Source organism: Panthera onca, chromosome D4, assembly GCF_046562875.1.
Source record: "Panthera onca isolate mPanOnc1 chromosome D4, mPanOnc1 haplotype 2, whole genome shotgun sequence".
NCBI lineage: Eukaryota > Metazoa > Chordata > Mammalia > Carnivora > Felidae > Panthera > Panthera onca.
Window position 1 is genome coordinate 29,664,859 of NC_138351.1, and position 17,530 is coordinate 29,682,388.

The 17,530-nt window shown below is 45.1% G+C and overlaps 1 protein-coding gene across 18 annotated transcripts in view; it reads left to right on the top strand.

Annotated features, from left to right (window-relative positions):
* AOPEP (aminopeptidase O (putative)) overlaps positions 1-17,530 on the top strand; it is a 342,210-nt gene that overhangs the window by 170,676 nt on the left and 154,004 nt on the right. The window lies entirely within an intron of this gene.

Below are 17,530 nucleotides of genomic sequence, written 5' to 3' on the forward strand. Positions count from 1 at the left end.
CATGTATGCCACCACTCTTTACTACAAATAGGTGTCTTCATGGAAATTCTGATAGTTTGGAAGCAGTTGAATGTACTAAAATCACAGCCAGTATTTCAGCTGCTATTAGCATTCTAGCTAAGGAGAGTTTATTGTTCCAGTTTTAGTCATTATAATAGTCCTGTTTAATATTGCATGATCCGTGGGTTGCCATAAACTTGGTACAAATTGGAGTGCTGATATAACATGAAATGAAGCGCCTTGTCTGAATGTTGCTTTTGTTTTGCATTTAACAAATTAGTATGTTGACATTTGTCACTGATGGATTTCATTATTTGCTGAAAGGGTTTTAGGGGGTTTGACAGCATGAATGGTTTGTCCTACAGACTTTTGAGAATTGATAAAAGCATCTTTGTTCTTTGTACAAAAGCACAACAGATATCTTATTGATGGGTACACAAAAAGGGATGGCTTGTGTAGCTGCAACATAAAATAAACCAAGAAAATAATTTTTGAGTTGCTACTTATGCTTTTATGTGCTGTTTTCCCTCTCATCCCTTTTTTTCCCCCCTGATTAAAGAATGCATTTAATTCACCACAGGAACAAGCTCCAGAGCGATCAGTGATCTTTTAGTAAACTTAAAATATTGGTTTCTTTATGCTCCACTTACATATTGTTTAAGAAAAGTGGTTTTAAAATGTTATAAAAGCAGTTATTATGTAGGGATTGCATTAAATAACTGTCCTAACCCCTCCAATAATAGAGGTAAGAGGAAGGAGCCAGCCTTTGTGGATCAAGAAACTAAGAGTTGCATATAGAAAAGAAAAAAGATAAAAATTTGATTTAAAAGTCTAGTTTAATCAAAACAGTAAAAACATGTTCTTCTGTCATCTCTTTTCTATAGTTACATGTACAGGGATAACCTTGTTGTTCAAATGCACCTTCTGTCTACGCATCATCGAGCCCTTATTGGAAAGTTGCTCACCTCACACTTTTGCCCCAACCATTTTAAAACTTACCATAAAATGTATTCTGGGAAACACACACACACACACACACACACACACACTTCCAGTAAACGCCATGATAGAAAGCTACACATAATGAAATCTATCAGTGATCAGATAATAATGTCCATCACTAACAACTGCCACCACTCAAACTAAAGCAGTCAGACACTGTGCAGAACCATCCATCATCACTGTCATTTCCACAGGGAGTGGAGATCAGGGCCTCTGAGGGGAGGGCTACAGAGGCCCTTGAGCAAGCAGAACATAAAGCAGGTGGGGGGTGCAGATCTGATTTTGCACCACAAAAAACACAAACCAAGGGAGGGAAAGTAAGTACCACTTACTGAATGTCTCCCCTGCTAGACTGTGATCTCTCTGACCACCCGAGCCTCTGCCCCTTTTGTTCATGAATGTATCCCAGGCACCCAGCACAGAGCCTGACACTTAGCAGGCTCTCAGTAAACATCTGCTGAGTGAATGGATGGATCAGCACCAGTGTCCACCCTATGTGTCCTGTTTGTGCAACCCAGTATTGAACCAAGAATTTCTGTTCCCTGAGTGAATTCACTTTGTAGACCATGGAACCAACGCTGGTCCTACTGCACACGTGTCCAGAGTCCAGTTAGAAAGAGGAGCTGGGCGTGAGTTCCAGCTCCTACCCATGTGCTTGCTGTTTCAGGTCAGTCTTTTCCTCTCTCTGAGCCTTCATTTTCTCCCCCGAAGGGAAAAAATCCACAATCCTCACTAAGCTGTTAAGGTTCAGTTAAAAAGAGAAAGAACAGATGGATGTGAAGGGCCTTTTAAAATTATAAGGATATTGCAATTTATTAATTGAAGAATGTCTCTTTTGGGAAGTCACTGATGGGAGAGTTAATTTACTAAAGAAAATACAAACACATTTGTGAGCGACATAATGGTATTTTTAAATCGGGCTTATTGATTTCCCAACACACAGAGTAAAGCTGAACTTGCAGCCTCGTGTGGAATGTGTGGACAATGCTGCTTGGTGACTTTTGCATGCTGCTTCCCAGTCGTCCCTTAGCTGTCATCTCAGGGTTCTTTCTGCAAAGGAGAAAGCTGAAGATCTGAGAGATCTGGTGGTTGGCCCCGGTCCCCACGCAGTATGGTCTCCCAGAGTTCCAGGGTGCAGGGGCCACTGCAAAGTGTGCTCAACCCCACACATCAGGTTGTTATGGGCGAAGGTGTGCCCCTTACACACACACATCCCAGCCTCTCCAGAGCTTCTTCCCAAGCAAGATCTTGGGCCTTAGAGTATCAGTGGGACAGGACATTTCTCCCTTCAGTCATCCATGAACTTCTATTGAAACAATCCCTCTGCAAACTGGAGTGCAAGGTATTTTCTCCTTTGAGCCACTCACAAAGGTGTAGGTAGGCAGCTGGCTTTGTGACAGTCTGGAGAAGGAGCTGCCCTGGACACCCAGAAGCCAAGACTCAGTCCCCAACCTGCTCTGAGCCTCAGTTTCCTTCCTTGCTGTTTGGAAGTGGTAGTTGCCCCAAATGACCATTAAGTGCCTTTCCAGCACTAAGACTCTTTGAACTCCAGGTTTCTTCCTTTCCAACTTATGGAAATTATTTTCCCCACTTTTCCTGAGAGGGGAAGTATAGACCCCAGGCTGTCTCTGACGACTGCCAAAGCGGCTGGTTTTTAATGGAAAGTCAGCTTCCTTCTCAGGTTGCTTAACATAGCAGAAGCTTCTCGAGAACAGAGAAGCCCAATGTTTCCCTCTAGCTTTTTGACGTCATTTGCCTGTGGGTGGGTTCCCGTCCGCCGCCACCTCTCCAACCACACCAAATTTTATTGCACAGATTTAAAAAACACACCTCGGTGTGGCAGGCCACCTCAAGAAGCAGTTTAGCTCAGGAACCCCTGCCGCTAAGCTGTGGCCGAGAGAGCTAGTTTCAGTCCAGCCGTGGACTGTGCCAGCATCCCGTCTGGAGGAGTAAATTAGCCATCCTCTCCCTCTGGGCCCCCCGCCAATAAAAGCGGACTGTTCACTTTACACTATCTCATGGGGGATTTGAAGAATCAATTCTAAACACGGACTTGAAAGCACTTAGCGGTCTAAGAGACAGCATAAGAAGGAGGGACTAACATTTGTGGCAAGTTTTCTGTGTGCCGGTACTGAGGTAGGCACTTGACTCTTATTCTTTATTTAACTCAGCTAAATAATCATCATATACAAAACTGTCAAAACAGTTTCTTTTTAGGCCACTATGAACCTAAAACTTTTCAGGAAGACAGTGGAAAGAGGGAGAAAAGGAGAAACCAGACCTACCTTAAGCCCCCGAGAAGCTGAATGTGTTTGCCGTACGTTAACACCATCCACACAGAATTAAAAAATCTAGTTATGTTCATTCGCAACTCCCACATATGAGGCATTGGAAATACATCCGCTAACACAAATATTTTGCCCTCTTTGTGCTTTCAAATGTCAGAGGGTTCAGCTGAGTGATTGCATCTCTAGCCACTGATAAATCACCAGGAGACATTAATCTTATTCCAATATTTTCCTTTTTAAGTTGAAAATAATTTTGCCAACCCTCCTAGTATATGTTTAGGTGATTAGTCTTAAATGTGCACTAGGTGGTAAATTCAGGAGAACTGAACTTGGTCGCCAAAATAAGCAACGTTGCCCATGACATTATGGAATAAAAACACACACTCGACTTGGTCTCGCCTGCTTTGAGGCTTCTCTCGCCTGGTAACGTGAGCAGTGTTCACGGTGAGGCTCATGTGTGGAAATCACGCCACACAAAAACTGTGAGTCAGGTCTGTTCTCAGAAGAACTGAGGTAATGGCTATTAATATTTTATTTCATACGTTACAGTGTTTGCTTTTGCAAACACTGTAGTTAAGGTTACCTGCCTTGACGCTCCATCATAACCCAGTTTTTCTTTACACCAGGCTTTCTTTCCATAGATGTGTTCAACCCAAAGGTCAGCTGCAGAGCCTTAAAAAAATGAATTAAAGAACAAGAGAGAAAATTTGAAAACAGTAAAGTAAACCGTTAGTTACACACTGAAGGTATGACACCTTTTATACCAAGAAAATAGCATGGGGTGTTCTCTTTTTCTTGTTTGTTGTTCTTTTCCTCCTATGTGAAACTGGTGAGCGGAAAAAAAAAAAGAAACCAACAGACAAAAACAATGTGGTTGAAGCTTTCCTTCAGGGTAGCCCTCTGTCAGTAGGAGAAAAAGCCAAATCTTACCAGAGGGCGCATCCCAGTAATCAGTGGCTGTTAGGTGGGTAACATCCATCTCAGAAGCATTTTGTGACCATGGCTAGAGAAGATGGCGTCCACCGATGTCTGCCCTCAGTCGCCACGAGCTTTGAGTGAGACACCAGTCTCAGGCAAGGGGGCTTCGCTGGTTCTGCTGTGACTGGGATTTCGTGAAACACTTTAGAATAAAATGTCTGGCAGAATTGGGTCTGACATGAATTAGCTGTGGCACAGGCAGCTCTCACCATGTGGAATGAATGAGCTCGCTCTCTGGGTCTTTGTGTTCTCATATGTAGAATGGGGAGGGGCAGGTCTCTAAGATCGCTTTTGGATGGACTGTCCAGGGATTCCAGAACCAGTCTCATACCTTCCCCAGCTTCAGTGTTAGCTCATCTCCCTGCCTCAGCCCGTCTCCCACCTGTGAGCCAGATTCTACCCAGGCCTTTGAATCCCGTGTTCCTGCCCCAGATCTGCTCCTCTTGCTCACCCCCATGACCCCCATGGGCTGAGTTTTTCTCCTTGACAGTGCTCCCTGTGCTCACCTTTCCTCCCCACCTCCAGTCCTCCATCAAAATGAACCTGTTCTCTTTCCCAGAGCCCTTCCTGGCAGTTGGCTAAACAAATAGCGCATGCATGTTCATCCTGTGCACAGTGGCTATGAAACAGTGTGCTGTCTATCTCCCCCTGGGCCCTGGGACCATGTAATACCTGAATCCATGGGGGCTGACTCTATTACGGAAGGGTCAGGTGTCTTTGCGAGGCTGGGTCACTAAAATCATACCACTCGGTTGCGATTCCAGCTTCTCTGCCATGGCACCCCAGCCTCATTGCCTCTGGCTTCCGGGCATGGGTCTTAGGTGGCCGTAAGGCACCCAGCACATCAGCTGCGGATACACTCGGCTTCCCTCAGGGGGTGGGAGTGATCGCTGCTCCAGTCTCCCTGTTCTGGCCCACTCCTGCTTTTGCTTTTGACTTCAGGATCTGCTCCTGACCTGAGATGCCTAGCTTCACACTGAGTTGGCCTTGGCCAAAGAGGGCTCTGATCTGGGGCACTGACCTAGGCAGGGTCCACCTCTTTCTGAGGACAACTCAGTGTCATTTGCCCAGGATCTGTCATCTGCACTTTTCCGCAGTGGGATGCAACAGTGTTTCTAATTCCCTGCTGCTTGAGAAGTATGGGAATTTTCCCAGATCTCGTGGCAGCTCCTGACATTGCTGCAGAGCAGGATCTTGGGTGGGGGAGGGACAGTCTATAGGATGAGCCATATGAGATCGCCCATCTTTGGACGTTGAGAATGGTCAAATATCAGCAGTTTCATGTGGTTCGTCCCAAAAGTTGTAAAGATGGAGGAGAGTCAGGGCCTTGTCCTGTTTTTATTTGCCTAATCAGCATGCTGGGTTTTGCTTGGAGTGTTACATTACAGAAATGTCAGTATTCTACATTGAAGGATATTAGTGTAGGTTCTACTACTACTGCTACTCCTTATGCTATTATTATGATGACTACTACTGGAGGTCACTTGAGAAACAATTGATAGCAGTAGAGGGAATGCTAACCCACCCCCTAAGAGTCACTGCGGGCCTGGCCTCAGCCCCTGGTCTTTTGCCTTTGGAACTAGTTATTTAAAACGAACTTTCTCCTAGTCCCGTTCTTGTCTTGTTTGGCCAGTGTGGTTAGTTGTGGCGATAGGGGACGTTGGGTGATCAATGGCCTCCGACAGTGTGGCTGCCACAGTTTCATTTTCAAAATGTCATGGCAATAAAAAAGTCATTTGCTAATAAAAGGTGGGATTCATTGCGAGTGGCGTTCATATCCATGCTGTCACTGCCTCACCCAGGTTTCTCAGAGCGGCCGCTGGCTGAGTGTCATAGCTGTATGATGTCATTTCAATCATAACGTAATTTTCCAGCTGGCCAGGATGGAAAAGGGGCTTATTATTGTGGCATGTTTTCCAGTGTGTCTGAAAGAAAATGAAGCAGACATGGATATATGGCAGTATCAGTTCTGTTTTTACAGGTGTGTCTGAAGGATACAAGGTACCTTTTACTTGCAATAGAAATGTGACTCTATGGCAAAAGAAATAAAAAAAAAAAAAAAGTTTTCTCGAGAGATTTAAAATATATACATAATTAGTGTTGGAAACTGGCCTGGACTACATTCAGCTTAAAGAACTAGGGGAAGGCTTCCCAGTCTCTGGTCTCGTTCCTGTCCCTACTGATGGGACTCTGGCTTAATCTTTGCCTTGATTTTTCCAAGAAGAAAATGGAGACCGCTCCCCCCAAGATATTCGTCTGCTTGTTTTTAACCTTTCACTGAAGGACAACACATTGCAGAAAAGTGCACAACTTAAGTGTACAGCTCATCGAGCATTCACAAACTGAATGTAGCTTTGTAACTAGCACCCTGATCAAGAAGCAGAATGCGACCAATGCCCCGGAAGAACCCATGCCCCCCTCCTTCCAGTCACCTCCCTCCTGACACACACAAGGCCCAATGTCCTGACTTCTAAAAGCAGTGAGACCCATGTCAGACTTCTGACCTGAAGAATGGTAAAATGGAGATTTGTGTTGTTTTAAGCCTCTAAATTTGTAGTGATTTGTTATAGCAGCAACAGGAAACTGATACAGTGTTGCCGCTGGTAAATGGGAGAACCATGAGTTAAACCCATGGCTCTGTCCCCAAAGCTTGAGTTCTTAAAAACCAACATAATATATAGATAGCACTGCCTTTAGCTTGAATGGGTTTCAGTCTTCTGTGGAGGATAAGAAGGTAAAATAAAAGTCCAGATGTCAGCCAGCATCAGGGTAAGTTGGGAAATAGGTAGAATATGGCCTTGAAGTACATACTCTTGCCCATCCTGCAGTCCCTGCATTCAAACTGCCTCCTGTCTAGAAAAATATGAGATACATTACTAACACTTAAGGGTGAATTCTTTTAGCACAGTAGCTCTTCTGAAAGTATTTGCATTCTAAGAGACCCAAGGAGTGGCTCTTTAACATCTATGAGAAGGACGGCTGAACTCGGGTGCTGTGGCTGGCCCTACACCTATATGCAAACCCCTTCTTCCTGCCCACCTCTGCCATGGAATCAGAAAAAGCCAAAGAGACTCTTCCCCATGCTGCTTTACAGCCTTGGGTAACCAGTGAGAGGAAATCAGCTCTGGGCTTTCTGGAGCAAGTTTTGCTTTCTTGATGAAAGGAATAGATATTGCTGGCACAGCACCCCTTTTCTCCTGCCTTTTTGTTTTATGTTGAACATGAATGTGATGCCTGGAGCTGCGGTAGCCAACTTGAGACCATGAGGTGGCAGGTGTGAGGACGAAAGTGAAAATAGGAAGGATGGCTGGCAGAATGGGATGATAGAAAGATCTAGAGCTCTGACTGGCATTGCTGAGTCACTGAACCAACCCCAGCAACCACCCTCTTCCGGACGTCTTGTTATAGGAAAGAAGAGAACCCCTCTTCGTGTGTACCAGTGTGAGTTGTCTTTTCTGTTAAATGAAAAGCTTAGTTAAAAACCAGAAGACTGAAGAGTGAAACCTTTTATTTGTTTATTTTTCGTTTCTGGTGCACTTTATTACCTTTTAAAGGGAAATGCTGTTAAGTTCAAAACCTCTGAGAATGACCCTCTGCCCCATACTTTCTAGGACCACCCTGGAAAATATGAGGCATATTGTCTGTTTATATCCTCAAGCATGCTGTTAGTCTATTTGTGGAGTCAAATAAAGATTAGGGAATATGGCTATTGTTCTTAAAAGCAAAGTTATTTATGAGCCTCCAACAGTCAGGTGATCCCTTGTCCTTAATGGCACTTACTGATGCAGATGAGTACTTTCAAAAACTCAGAGAGACATTTACTTCGTGAGCAATTACTAAGAAGATCCCTGACCGGATAAAGACAACTTGAGCAGGCTAATCCTTTCAGCAAAGGTGGTGATATATATTGTGGCAGCTGAATGCTCTTTTACAGCCTAAAGAGAACAATCAGCGAATTCATTCATTTAATTCATGAATTTCCCTTCTATTTACACTTTAAACAAACATGCCAGTTGTTTGCTTAGCTAACAAGCTCTGCCTTCATTATAAGCCATTAGTGACTAGTAATAATTGAAACTGTGTTTGGATTTCAAAAATACAATCAACCTGATTAATTCCACTCTTAGTAATATGGAATTTGTAGTGAATGGCTTGAGCGAGGCAGGAGTTTGTGTCTTTGTCCTCTCCACGAAGCAAGAGTCTGCTAAACTGTTTTATAGACACCAACAAGTTTGACAGTAGAATGTTTCATGAAAAACTAAGAGATTAAATCCACATGCTTATAAGGAGTGAGGCAGCAGATGAAAATGAGTGCATGGCAGAGGATTCCCTAGAACACTTCGTCTTCTCTGCCTACTTTTAATAGAGACGCAGGTAGAAGAAATATTTCACTTTGCCCTTAATCCTGCTGTAAGAAAGGGGGAGAAAAAACACACAAGTGGATTCAGCCAGTGGTGGGGAGACAGAAAGGAGTGGTGGGGAGCTGGGGTCTGAGGGCCCAGGCTCCCACTCAAAGGGTCACCTGCTATTCAGCTGCAGTTGCTACATGGGAATATGGGTCTAGTGTGGCCAAATCTTTCAAATTTTCAGTATAATTAGAAAATCTGGATCTCAAGGTGAAATATTCCCACTTAGAAATTTTGACGGTGGATTTTTTTTTTTTTTTTTTTTTTTTTTTTTAATTAGAGCAATACAGCCACCACAATGTAAATCAGTGGCTCTCCGAGTGTGATCCCTGGACCAGCAACATCAGCATCACCTGGGAACTCATAGAAATGTAGAATCTCAGACCCCAACCAGGCCTGTGAGTCAGACTCTGGAGGTGGGGGCCCAATGATCTATTCTAATGAGCCCTCCAGGTAGGGTTGCCAGGTTTAGCAGATAATGCACGGGGCATGACATACCCTAAAAAATTATTCATTGTTTATCTGAAATCCACATTTAACTGGGTGTCTTGTATTTATCTAGCAACCCTACCTCTGGATGATTCTGAAACACACTGATGTTGATCAAGCAAAACACATACATAAGCCAGGCTGCCTGTGTTTGAGTCAGATTTGACATCTGCTATGGGATCTTGGACCAGCGATGTAACATCTTTGTGGCTTGGTTTATTTGTGTGTAAAATGGGGGATAGTAATATCTCCCTCACGGGATTGTTAGAATTGAACGGGTTAGTGAATGTAAAGTATTTAGAACCATGCCTGGGTGAGAGTAAGCAAGGTCTTCAGAGTTTACCATCATCATTTTGTTTTTCCTCTCATTTTTCTCCACTACCACCACCACCATTGGACCAACCAGCAGGGAGTACTTGAACTCAGCTTCCTTTAATTCTGTCTTCCTGGATCTACCTTTGATTTAGAGATCTGAGTCTGTTACCTCATACCCTAAGGCAGCTCTGGTGCTTGTTCCTACACAGAGTACCCTAGTGCTTTGGAAGCTAGCTGACAGTGTGGCTGTCTGGCAGGAGGACCCTGTGCCTTCTTCACAGATCTGCTTCCAGGAGTCATTCTATCAGTTTGCAGCACCCTGCTGTGTTCAGGCCTATCGCTGTCCAGACCCACCTTTTTGCCCCCTGTATGCTTTCATCAGCCCCCTGCACAGCACTTAAACATATTCCTAAGTACATCTTGAGGTTTCAGATTCCCAGAGTGCCTTTCAGTGGTGGAAGCAACGGATGACCTCCCCTCCACCCCAGTTAAATTTCTAAGTACTCTTGGGGAAATTCCCGCAATTTCTTTCTCTAGACAAGGAACATGGGAGGACGTGGTTTGTGGATCCAAAGAGTGCTCACACCATATTTCAAGGGAAACCCATAACCATGTGGTTCTTACTGAGGGTGGTGCAAACTGCCTGAACATATTCCTTCATGGAAGCAGCTTTCCAGGCTTCCACCTGGCCACGAATGACAGACCTGTACACGCAGCAAAAACCGACTGGATGAGATATTATGGTGCTGAGTAGCACCATTTTGTTGCTAATATGAGAATGAAGCAAAATGCATTATTTTATTAAATAAAATTTCCCCTGTATCACAGGGGAAGCTAATTTTATTAGCTCTTTTTATGGGAACAAACATCATCACCCTGGTTGGGGAGGACGGGAGCAGGGGGTAAAGGAGTGGAATCACATTTTGTCATCCGTGTGCTTTAGTGGAGGCTGCCAACATGTTTTAATTGGTAATTACTTACCAGGAGAGTTCTCCAGATCCTGCAGAACACAGCTCTTGGTTCATAAGTAATTTAGTGATTTCAAAAGACATGCTCAGCTACAATAAATATTGTTCATGTAGTTTTGGTATGGGTAGGTCCCCGGTGTCCAAAACATCAGAGTGTTCAGTAACTTCAAAAAAACCTGTTTCTTGGGGCGCCTGGGTGGCTCAGTTGGTTAAGCGTTCGACTCTTGGTTTTGGCTCCGGCCATGATCTCACGATCTCATGGTCTGAGCCCACGTGGGGCTCTGCACTGATAGCAGGGGGTCTGCTTGGGATCTTCTCTGTCCTTCTCTCTCTGCCCCACCCGAGCTCATGTGCTCTCTCCCTCTCTCTCTCAAAATAAATAAATAAACTTAAAAAAAGAAAAAAAGCTCTTTCTTTGTTTTCGTCTGTGAAAATCCAAAGACTCCTTAGGTAGACATTGCACATTAGGATTCAGAAGGAAAGGAGTCCAAATCTGGTTGGATAATTCAAATACTAGTTCTACCTATGATTCTTAAGCTTTACTTGTGGCTTTATTTAGCTTTTAGATCAGCATAACCACGAGATACCAACCGCCACCACCTTCCTCAGGCAGGGTTGCCCCAGTTAGATGTAGCCAACTCCTGATAGCTCATTGCTAGCCCTGTCTCCACTTTTCGTTCAGGGCTGAGGTCTAGACAGCATTCCCAATGGACTGATTGCCCAGCGGTGCAGGAGTACGGTGTCTGTTGCTCTGCTTTTTGACAGCTAAGCACTCTGCCAAAGACAATCTCTGTTTTCTCAAGTCGGAAGTGGTCTTTGTGTTTGCTGGAACGAGAGGTGGTCTCTGTGTTTTGTTGCTGCCATGCTATGATTTTTCCCATTAGCAAGAGGCCAAGGCCAACACTAAACAAAGTTGTGAAGCGGGCAAAATGTTTTGGTGTCCCCAGCGCCAACCCTTTTTCCCTCCTTGTGCCTCACTTGGAACCCCATCTCTCTTCCCAGCTGTCATCTGTGCTCAGCTATTGAGCCTTTCTCTGTCTTCCATGAGCCCCATACTGAACCCTGGTAGGATACACACCTCAGTGTGCAATGAAACCATGAGCTTCTTCACCTAAGGTTATTGCTTTAAACCAGAGAGGAGAAAGATTGTAGCTCCTGTCCATAGGTTTATTTGCTTTGACCTGGGGTTTGAAAAAATTGCTGCCTATTTCCCCCTATTGTTTTCTACTTCCATCTTGTAGTTACCTGTTTCCCTATATTATTATCCCCCTCTAATCTACTTCCTTCATCTTGTTATTTGCTTCCCATCTTGTTGTCTATTTCCTCCTTCCTTTTGTAATCTGCTTTTCTCATTTGATCTGTTTCCCCCTCTCCTTGACTCCTTCCCCCTCTCCTTGTCTATTTCTCTATCTCCTTGTGTGCTCCTCCCATCTTTTTGTCTACTCCCCTTATCTTTTTATCCATTTCCCCCGTCTCTGCATCCCTCATTGTATTATGTTCTTGGCTCCTGTAAACCTTTGAGCTTGCGACCTGCTTTAAACCATCTCTTCTTGAAAAAAATTTCAGAGGATTGTTGCAGGCAGTGAACCTACTCTGTGTGATGCTATAATGGTGGTTACATGTCATACATTTGTCCAAACCCATAGAAAATGCCTCACGCCAACAGTGAAACTAATGTAAACTGTAGACTGTGAAAATGATGCATCAAGGTAGATTCATCAATTACAATAACAAATGCACCATTTTGGTGGGGGATGTTGATAGTAGGGGAGGTTATACATTTGTGGGCAGAGGGGTATATAGAACTCTCTGTTCCCTGCTGCTCCGTTTTTGCAGAACCTAAGTTTTGAACCTAAGACAACTCTAAAAAATAAAGTCTATTTAGGAAAAGGAACATCAAGAGTTAGCAAAAATGGGTGGGAGATAGAAGGCAGGGAGAGTCTGGCGTGTTCCTGGCCTCCTAGGGATGGGCCTAAGCACCTTTGCACCTGCTTATCTAAGCATCCCCTTGTGGTGGTCCACGAGGGACTGCTGGCATAGGGCAGGGTTAGAAAGAATGAGGTGCTACATTCAGGAATTTAGGCCCTTTGAAGGCATCAGAAGTGGAGTGGTAATGTTTTCCTCGCTTTGCCCCCTGTCCCTTCCATCCTCACCTGCTTTCCCACAAGGAAGAGGCTGAAGGTCTACCAATCAAAAGTCTGGTAACCCTGGCCGGCTCTGGCTGTGACATACATTTAGGGAACAGAGGTCCCAGGGCATGGCTGGTGGCTTCCCTTGGGTGGACTCTGAAGATGGGGCTCCATCAAGGACATTATTGCACCACTGGGCTTGAGCTAGCACAGAGGGATGGGAGCCCAGAAGTTGCAGATCTAAACCAAATGACCCTGGGCAGAGTTGGGCAGAGTAAGGCTTCAGGGTCAAGACTGTATGAATAGAAATACTCCATTACTTGCTCGCTATGTGACCTTCAGCTAGTCACTTTACCTTTTTCTACCTCACTTTCAGAATCTGTAAAATGAGGATAATAATAAAATCTATCTCCTGAGGTCATGAGATAGATCAGATGAGATGATATATATATCATATAGTGCCCAGCACATAGGAAGCACTCAAGCAATATGAATCTTTAGAAGGAAGATTTGCTTTTGGTAGAAGCCTCTGGAATGTGGCCTGGGGATTCTCTTAGTCACTCTCTGCTGTAGTTATGTTGGTAGTTTCAGCCAAAATCCATTTAGGTAGGATTGCCTGGGTGGCTCAGTTGGTTGAGCGTCTGACTCTTGGTTTTGGCTCATTTCATGATCTCACAGTTCATAAGTTCGAGCCCCATATCAGGCTCTGCGCTGACAGCAGAGTCTGCTTAGGATTCTTTCTCTCTCCCTCTCTCTCTCAAAATAAATAAATAAAAACTTAAAAACCTGAATTCATTTAGGAAAATGAGTAGATGTTTTGCCACCTGTTTGCTATTCAGAATTTTTAAAGGAAAACTTATACTAATGTTAGCCTTTTCTCCCAAACCTAGATCTCAGTGTTGATCAGATGTAGTAGGTTTTCGTCAAGGTTTTAGAGCTGGTTTCTACCTCAAGCTCCTGAAAGTCCCATATCCCTGAAAGAACATTCCCTCATCTCCTACAGGTCCAGTGTAAAGACTACCTTGTGTGACCACAGTGGGATGCCAGATGGGGCAAATGAAGCATAACTAGTTCCTACTGAGCAGTCTCGGAGCCAGATGGGAGCAGGGGCTCTCCAGGTCATCTGGGCCACCCCTTTGCCTTTGGGACCACAGATGCCTCCCCTACATCAGACTGCATGCCAGAGATAGGGACTACAGGATTTCATTGCAGAGAAGAGGGGCTCCAGATTGAGCATTTTTGTTTGTGAACACATTGGTTGAAGTGCTTGACATGTATCACGCTAACCTTAAGGATGAAAGAGAAAACACATTCTGAATCTTAGGGAGTGGTAACTAAGATTTGGTCTCCCTTTGCAGATTGCCCCAGGCTACTACGAATTTACTTTTAGCTGTCCAAATTAAATTCGCAAGTAATTAAGTCATGCAAGCAAAAGCTGCTTTCACATGATTATGAGACCCTTAAAACTATCCAGGTTGACTTTGCAGGGAAAAGAGCCTCTTTCCTGGTTTCTTCCTTCCTCCCCATAATGGGACATTGGAGTCCACGTATTGTTGAGATTGTGAAAAACTGAACCGCTAAGAAGTTCAAGCTCGAAGAGTATAAATCTGTTTCCTGGATGCCCCTCCCAAGGATCTGTAGAAAAAGTGAATCTGCTCCTCCTCCCCCCACCCCCCCACCCCGGGGGAATTGGGATCAGCTCCAGTATGATGGGAGGGGTGGCCTTAACCAAAAGCCATTTCCTGTCCCGGTCCCACCCGCAGCCTGCTCTGACCTGCTGGGCGGTAGCGTGGAGCTGGAGCCCCTAAGTGCTGTACCTCTCCCTGGGCAGCAAGATGGGCCACGCTGGTCACGTCTCCCTGGACAAAGCTGAAATAAATCACACACCAGCCCCTGCTTAAGATCTGATGAAATTCTCCATTTCCGTTCCAAATTGAATTCCTCCCGAAGGATTGGAGCAGCTCTTGAGAGTAATGAAGGCACTCCTTCCTCCTCTGCTAGAAGCATGTTTTACATTAACAGACACAGCCTTCTAATCTGGATGGAGAGGTAGCTTTTAGGAACAGTCCTGGGAAGCTGTTTTCAGGCCAGAAATGATATTTTTAATCTCGAGGGGCAAGGCAGCAGACATCCACCACCACGTGGCCTCTGTCGGGAGCAGCCCCGCTGGTGGTCTCCTGGGAAAGAATGGGAACACGTGTCCTGCCGTCGCTCTGTGCCGCCCCCCTCCTCTGCCCCCCGTCCTCCTCCGACCACTTGTAGCAAGGGAGAATTTATGATACAACCCAGGAGGCTTCTGCTTTTTGAGAGTTGGAAGTATTACTTTTCTGCCCATCTCTTATTTGGGAAAAGTGATAAACTCTGTGAATTTAAAAAGAAAACAGTTTTTAGGATGAAGATATCTTTGAAGTGATTATCTTCATCCTTTGCAGTGATGAATCGACAATTTGGCATATTGTAGAGGCAGCTGACACAGGCCCTTTTAGGGGGAAACAAGACAACCTGTTTTCAAATGGGCCTTGTCAGAGTGAAGACGGATGACCCGCTGGCTGATTAGGACCATGAATAAGGTTCTGAGAATGCGGGAATGTGTGAGGAGCCCAGGGGTGAAACTTATAAATCAAGGTTAAGGTAGAAGTAGAAAATTCTAAACATCCATCCTGTTTTGAAGGTGGGCAGGAAGTAGATTATCTGCCGGTAAAGGAGTATTTAATATTACTCCTTAAAGTGAGTTTAAGAGCATTATACTTTTCCTCACTCACTGTTGAAAAAAAAACAACAGGGTAAAAATCGTACATAACACGAGCAATTCTGACATTTAGGGTCGAGAGGAGGAAATTCTCCTTGAAAGTAAATTCTATTGGTCCTTTTGTGTCAGAATTTTGTTCATAACCCTTGAGAAAGATTATCAAAACCTTACTCCATTTTTAATCCATGTTTTAAATTTAGTTTTAAGAAAGAAGCCATTTCCTTCATAGGGAAGTACCACCCCAGAGTCGCCCACAGTTAAAAAGCCAAGCTCAGAGTGCAGACTCCACTGCAGGAGGATTTGGGGTCTGGTTCTCAACTGGAAAATTGCTTTTCAGGGAGAAGGTCATGTTTTCCACTGATAATAGGGTCACTTATATCAAATGAAACACCCTTCCTTCCGACCCAGGAGGATGTTTAAGCTTTGATCTTTCTCCGAAGACAGTAGGAAATCCATTTATTCCTGGCTAGGAAGAAGGGCCTGGGGATGGGAAGTGGGAACGTAGGATTCCAGCCACGCCGGTCCGGTCCCGTGCTGAGCCCGGCCAAGACGCACGGAGGCCAGGCTGGGTGGAGTCTCCAGAGCACTGGCAGGTGGGGAGGGAGGTCTGGCGGAGACAACAAAGGCCCTAGGAGGGAAAAGATTAAAGGGCAGGAAAGCGCACAGCCACCCCTCACCCCCCACGCAGCTGCTTTTGTGCATTCCTTCAGGCTCTGTAGACTTTGATATTTGCATAAATGGGCCTTGGCTGGACTTCCACGTTGGGACAGAACAGCGAGCCATCACCGAGGACGGGGCAGGCGTTTTCTTCGTGGACAGTCTGGCCGTGACTTCACAGTCATCAGCTTGTGTAACCTTCGTGGGTTGAGTGGACGGGTCAGTCGTCCAGTCTCTGTAACTACGTGCGCACCGTCTGTGTCTCTGGCCAGCAGACCCTTCCGATGCAGACTCCTCTTTGAGCCTGTTTACAAGGCCTGCAGTTACTTCTGTTTTGTTTTAGCCAAAAGGGCCAAGCGCTGCCAGCAGTATGTCTGGAATGTTATTTACTTGGTACATTTCTGTGGCTTTCCTTTGTAGCGCTGCACATGCCAGAGCAAGGGGTCATTTACTCGAAAATGCCAGGTTTCACAGTTTGTCTTCTCTATGGGGTGACTTGCTCAGTAAGAAGGTTAGCTCCTGTGCCTGTCAGTTCCTTCCTCCCTTGCTTCCATCGGCCCTCCTGTCCTCCCTTCTTCCCTGCCTTCCTTTTTTGTTTTCTGACTTTGTCCTCTGAACTACTGCTGGTGGCTGCTGCATTGCCCCCCTCCCCCACCCGCCGCATCCTAAGTGCCCCAACCACACGTTTTAATTCCTGGGGTTTCTGGTGGACTCTGCTGAGGGCCTGGCAGACACTTCATTTGCGTGCTTGCCCTGTTATTATTTCACATGAAAGCTGTCTATTTTGGCACACGTGGCTCCTACGATTTCACTGGAGCTCTCCGAGCTGAATGGGCGATGTTGTGCAAGGGAAATACAGGTGGGGTTTTCTCTACTGGTGGCCGTGGGGGCGGAGGACAAATCTGCGAGCAGTCCCGGCTTGTGCAGAGCCGGCGTGGTAGCAAACAAATGGCTTTTGAAGGAGGGAACCCGTGTGTACAGTTTCTTAATTTGGGAGGTTTCCCAACTGTTCTTGTCCAAATGAAGGAGGAGGGATTTTTTTTTTTTTTTTAAAGCAAATTCTTCATTAATAAAAGTGTAAACAAGTCCTGGATAAATGAAAAATGTGGAAGGTGGAAGCAGAGGAGGTTTTCTATCTGCCTCTTCTTTTTTTCAGCCTCCCTTCCTCCCATTTGTCTATGCAATCTAATCATGGTATTTGGGGTTTTAAAACAAGGTATGGAAAATGAGATTAGATAAATCTCCCCAGCTGGGGCCAGCCCTGGGGCCGTTTGCACACCTGGGAGTGTTGGCTCCCCCTACCCCCTGCCTAATTTTGTTATGTCATGTGAATGTATAAGCAGCTACAGATAGGAGATGATACCTTTGAAAATCTTTGCCTTGCAGAGACTGCGCCTTCATCTGAGTCTCTCAGAAACCTCACCCATCCACGGCACCTGTTGGTGTGTTAACTCCATAACCAGCCCCAGTCCGAAATGGAAAATTTTTGCTTCCATTCTTCTCGGCCTTTCCTGTCCTTCTGCATGACTTCTCAATTTGCGTGTAAGCT